Source organism: Anas platyrhynchos, chromosome 1, assembly GCF_047663525.1.
Source record: "Anas platyrhynchos isolate ZD024472 breed Pekin duck chromosome 1, IASCAAS_PekinDuck_T2T, whole genome shotgun sequence".
Lineage (NCBI taxonomy): Eukaryota > Metazoa > Chordata > Aves > Anseriformes > Anatidae > Anas > Anas platyrhynchos.
Genome location: NC_092587.1, coordinates 40,537,212 through 40,543,277, shown reverse-complemented (window position 1 = coordinate 40,543,277; position 6,066 = coordinate 40,537,212). Strand labels below are relative to the sequence as shown.

The 6,066-nt window shown below is 41.4% G+C and overlaps 1 long non-coding RNA gene across 1 annotated transcript; it reads right to left on the bottom strand.

The window, feature by feature from the left end:
* Positions 1-381: 381 nt before the first annotated feature.
* On the bottom strand, positions 382-5,394 carry LOC110354418 (uncharacterized). The gene is made up of 2 exons (XR_002406334.4): positions 5,073-5,394; positions 382-2,837 (listed from the first exon to the last, which is right to left on the bottom strand). It is a non-coding gene; the product is annotated as an uncharacterized lncRNA (long non-coding RNA).
* Between the last annotated feature and the right edge of the window lie 672 nt (positions 5,395-6,066).

Below are 6,066 nucleotides of genomic sequence, written 5' to 3'. Positions count from 1 at the left end.
AATGTTTATTCAAAACGTCAGAACAAATTACTTCTATCCAATACAATCTCTGCTTTAAAATTCCATCCATTTCTCTTAGGTTTTTAATACTGGTCCTAGTTTGCATCTTTATGCTGAGACATTAAAATAGAGCTCCTTTCCTTGAATACCCACTTTTTTCATTAACTTTGATAGGAATGTCTCTTGTAAAAGGAATGCCAGACCAGAAAGCAGTAGCTATAGGAAAAGCAAGATAAATAATGGCATTCAAGAGATGATGGTGTGCTCCATTGCTTTGGAAGGATTATCCATTTTAAACCAGGCAATATTTCGCCTAAAGCTTGGCCAACATTCTGAGCTTCCTTTTAGATCCTGTAATTATTTTCCGTGGACCCAGTATCAATTTCAGGAAACATTTCACAGTCCCAGACTGGTAAAACAAGGGGCTGAAAAGGGTTCCCTCATTCCCTACAGGAAAGAACACATCTCTTAGGGCAGGCAGTTACAGCAAGTATCTAATAGCAAATCTCTGGGTATTTCTGTTTTGGTTAGCACGCCAACTCAAGGGGAATTTGATTCATGTATCCATGTCTGTAGATGACACTGACAGTTATACCTTAAAGAGCTAGCATGCCATACATCAACATATATCATCATCTGTTTAGACAAGACCCTTCTAAATATAAGCTTTAAAGTATTTATGGAGTATAGACAGAGCAAGTTTTCTGCTTCTACAGATTCAGAGTCTGTTGCTTCATCCTTCATATTTGCCTCCCTCAGCTGTATGTACAAAGGGCACTGCTTTTCCCCAGAACAGTTAGAAAGATTGCGATGACATTGAATGCAGCCTGGCTTCAGTGACATTGAGCAGATGAAAGTAACAATGCAAAAATGAATAAATAAATAAATAAAAATAATCGCAGTGTAATTGGGGCTTTAAACCAGAGGTATTTATGTCAGTCCAAGCATGGCAGCACACTAGTTATTCCTGGCTCCTTTTGTTAAAAAATGGTTAAGTTCCTTAACTAGAATTCTGTACTTTATTTCTGATTACATTATGTATTCTCACTGAGAAAACACAGAGGACTTGAATATTTAAGTATGTGAATCAAGCAAGATGGCAACGTTGCCAATTTCTTTCAGTCTGTTTTTCTGTCAGCTCACTGGAGCTTCACACATTGCTTCCTCACCATTAAGAGGGGTTCTCTGCCACACTCATCTCCTGAACTCATTGTGGCAAGCTGTAATGTGTTTTGGTGACTGTTTGTATTTGCAATGTAAGAACATGTTGCTGCACCGATGATTTCAGTGGATGCATTGCCATCAATGCAAGCGGGAGGAGGAGCTGCTGTGACAGGGGATGTCTCCTCTTTTCCTTCACTAGATGAAGTGGCAAACCTATTTAAGACTGCTATTCTGGAAGTGGCATGATAATTTGCCAAGAAGCAGAAATGTTTTTTAATAAATATTTTAGTACTCTTCCTACTTACTGCCATGAAAAAGCTTTAAATGTAGGCTTAAAGTAATGAAAATGAAGAACTCAGAAATGCCAAATGTGGAACAACATGGGCACAGGAGTAGGGCCTGCTTATTGCAGTAGCAAACAGTAAAGTTATTCCTATGTCTGTTCATTAGTTAAAAGTGAAGATAAGCCTACACAATCACATATATGGAACCAAAGCAGAGCATGCAAGAAGAATAAATGATTTTTTAGATGATGTAGAACCTGGAAAATGCCTGATGTGAAGAAAAAAATAAAGAAAAATTCAGTGTGAAAATATTTGTTATACCAAGCCTGTATGGGAACACTAAGATCCAACTCAGAAACAGCCCAGGTCTCATTGGATGCTCTATTGGCTTTAAAACAAATACATTTATCCAGCCTGCAGCTCCCAGACAAGCAGCAGGGAGCCCACAGAGATCTGCACCTCAGCTTGCGGGAGGTTCTTCTATACAGCAGAGAGGAATAGTTTGGACACGAACTTCAAGCATCCTTGGAAGTTTATCCTGAACTGATATTACATGCGCAATATATTGTGTTCAGATGTATACCCTGGTGTGAAAATCCAAAGGAATGTTCAGCATATATAGCTTCTTTTTTTTTATGCACATTTTTTAACCAGGGAAACCTAAATATTTCCATCCAAGTATGTAATAAACTTATATTTATTTACAGCCCACATTCCTCTTAAATAACCATAAAGTCTTTTAGAGAGGTTATACTCTATGGGATTGCAGACTTACACTTTGATTAAAAAAAATAAATCTATATTTTCCATCGAACAAGAAAAATATATTACTGTTTTAGCTCTGCTTTCTCTTTACCATGTAAAGCAACTTTAATGATATACTGGACAGTCTGGGAGGGAAAAAAAGTGAAAGTATATCCAGAAATCACAGTGAAACAACATGCCATCAGAGGAGGATGGATCCCTAGCTACACCCGTGCTTAGATCCTCTCAAGAGGATATCACAGACTGAACCCACAAGGATGTGTGCTGCAAGGAGAAATCCTCTGTAAGGCACGGCATGATGGCATGACCCCTTTACCACAAGGATTGGTCTGTGTCATTGAGGCTGTTCAGAGAAACAGAAGGTGGAGGGATTAGGCTGGTTTATGGACCTGGAGACGTATCCTGATGCCCATGGGCCCTCAGGCATCGTGCCTCCTCCCAGGGCAGCCAGCTCTGTTTTCAGGGGAGGTCTTTCTGCTCCTCTTCCAGGAACCAGGGGTTCTGCAGTGCTGTGCTATGCTGTCCCAGGGCATTCACACAAGCAGCCTCAGTGTAGCCAGGAGGGAGGTGCTGGGGGAAGGCTTCTGAAGGGCTGTAATTTCCATTGGCGTGTACTTCTGGCTTCTGTATAAACCAACAGGCATAATGAATATGTCATCATAATGTTTAAATAACTAATGATTTTGAAAGTAGGGTGGTTAGTAATGGTAAGCTGATCAGAAGCATATGTTTAGAGGTCAAATGGTCCGAACACAGTGCATCCTTTCTAAGCATTTAAGCCGCAACAAAATCCCAAATAAGGCACAGGTGATGGATAATTTAGGCTTGAGGGAAACAAACAAACAAACAAAAAATGCATGATAACAAATGTTTTCATAAATGAAGAATAAGGATTAAAAATAAAAAATAGTGTCTTGAATTAGCTGGGGCAAGAAAATATTTTAGGTCTGAAGAAATCTAGAGTTGTATAAGGCTGATGTGCATCATAGCAAACAAGTTTGCATGCATGGTGTTTATTGGGTGCAGGGCACCTTGCTCAGCTCTTCCACATCTGGCTTGTGGGAAGCAGCTGGCCTGTAACACCGGCACCCCATATGACAGACAATAGCAGAGGACTCCAGCAGAAGACAGGTGTCCAAACACAAGCTACTGAAACCCTGTGGAAGAATAAAGTCCTCTAGAAACTTTGACAAGTGGAGTTCAAAGAGGTTTCCAGAGGATCAGAAAAAGGCAAGAAGCTGAGTCATGGTTCCTGGGATTCCCTATGTGGGTGCCCCACAAGGCTTCTGGCAAGGACCGCAGGGTGGGGTTCACTCACATAGTTTCAGTCATCTGAAAAAATAAGGATTCAGACCTCTTTCAGTTTGTTTCTCCAGCTAGTGATCGGAACTGGTAGCTTTGGGAGAAAATCTGCCATCTGAAAACCCTGGTATAGGATGGGACAAAGTGCCTGGTGGGGTTTCTCTCTTCTTCTCCTCTCTTACTTCTCAGATCCCAGGTGAACAGCTTGTGCAATAGACCTTGTTTTAGATGAAAAAGTTATCTGAAACGAATCCTGCTTTCATCTTTTTTCTTTCATTTCTGGAAACTACCACTATGTCAGATTAAGATTGACAGCTTCCCCTCATGGAAAAGCAGAGCGAAGGACTGCCTTTACTGAATCACACTTGATTTGATGTTTCTTGTGTTTCTGTGTTTGAAATAATTTCCTACATGTAATTATACACTTAAGCAATATTCATGTGCATAAAACAGCTAACAGTTTTCCTGTTTTCTAAAAGAGATTGGCTCGCCCTAGGAACATTTTGCCTTACTGCTGTGTTTTTGGACTAGATGCTGCTACTCAGGATACAAGCACAGGAAAGAGACTCCTAATTGTAATTTTGAATGAGCCATACAAAAAGGTCCCACATAAGGCCACACATTTGTGTATGATATAGAAAGTGTGTGCACACTGTACAGAGCTGCAATTACATTGAACATATACATGTAACAAAGAAAATAATTGAGAATTAGCAGTGCCTTATAGATGTGCCAAATATTAAAAGATGCCTTTTTAATTGAGATTCACAGTAAATCTTCTGAATTTTGAACAATCCATATATTAAGCAGACAGTGGTGTTTCATTTATCTGCTTTCTGACAAAAAAAATCCGCCCCTGTCAGATTTCAAGTGAATGCAACATTTAAAAAAGGTTCAATGGTAGCCAAATCCTGCAGCGCTCACACAGCTAAACCCTGACTGCAAATTGCAAGCGGTTAGAGACTGCGAGATAATGGTCTCCAGCCTTTGTTAAACTCTCCATCTCGGGGTTTAACAGCACAATTCTGGAGACTGCAGGGAATAGTCCCTCTTTAGTATGACTCATTTGATTTTTTTGTGTGCGCTTTTCCTACTTAATGCTCTATGTGATGGAGCATACAACCCCACGACCTTCAGTGAAATTACAAGGATGTAAATGAGAATGGGGCTTAAGCTGAAATATTTGTTGAGTAAAAGCCCTTGTAAATTAGTCTGCAAACAGCCACAGAGTGATACAGACTGAACAGCTTTTACAGCCTACTTTACAGTGTTATTTTAGCTAGTTTAGCAGCTGAAGTAGGATTTTACTCATTACAATTCTTCAGCAGTCCTATTCCCCTTGCAGTCAACAGAGGCTTTGGACACCTCCAGGCCGGATTGCCATAATCCTTTGAAGGCAGGTGGCAGGTCTTAAAAAGATGCCACTTTGTTTAAATAGCAAAATGCCCCAGATCCTTGCTTTTTTCACATCCTCTGACCTGTGGCACTAGTTACACTGCCACCCTGAGCAGGAGCAGACCCTTACATGCACCCACAAACAGTTTTTTTTTTTTTTACCTCAGAGTGGCATGAGGGCGGACAGCCTCGCCCAGGCTTTGGTCAGCTGGCATAACCCTGATACAAGATGCAATATCCCAATGCTCAGCATGGCCAGGTACACACAGAGGGAACCTCTTTAAGGATGCAGAAATACGACTGGCCCCACCTGCTCTGAAGGACAATTAAGTGCAGGTGCTGGGACCCAGCCCAGGGACTGTAGTCAGAGCTGGCAGGTTTCAATGTGCTTCCAGCCCCCAAAGCCAGGAAAGATGGTTTGATCCCAGCCCCGTGGGGAAGGGTGTGTGTCTGCTTCTCCACAGCTAATAAACATCAAGAGGTTGCTTGCAGAAGGAGGTTGTTTCCTTAGAGAGATGTAAGGCCAGCCCTGCTTAGCTGGGAGGGTGACTGCTGCTTTTGCCATGAATTGAATGGAAATTTCTCTGTTCTTTGCCAAACCAGGCATAAAAATGATCTGTACCAGAATGGCAGTGCTGAGGTCATGTTATTCTGGTGGGCTGGAAGCAGAACATGCTGGCATGTTGTCCACTAAACTGAGACCTGTATTTGGGACCTGGCCCCTGAACAGTGTCCAGCTTCAGGCCCTTGTGCCCATGGGAGCTTGAAGCATCCCCCTGTACTGATGTGGAGGTGCCTACAAGGAGCCACGCACAAAAAGCAGTGGATGTGTGCAGCCAAGACAAGAGAAACTGGAAGTGCTAATTTAGTCACTGCTGCATTGCTGATCAAAGGAGCTCAGAGTCACAAGAAAAATCTCTTTTAGAGCACAACTTAATATGGTTACCACTTGTCAAGTTTTTCAAATAAGAAAATTATCCATTTTTATTTAAAAAATCTTCATGCCAGGTTATGCAAAAAAGATTTACAGGAACTGAGCATCTGTCTACAAACCTGCTAGGTTCTTAACAATACAGCCAACTTGATGGCTTTCATGTAGAAGAATGGAGGAGTGATGCCCTCCGGTGTAACTAGCTCTAGCTATCTGGTATGTTGG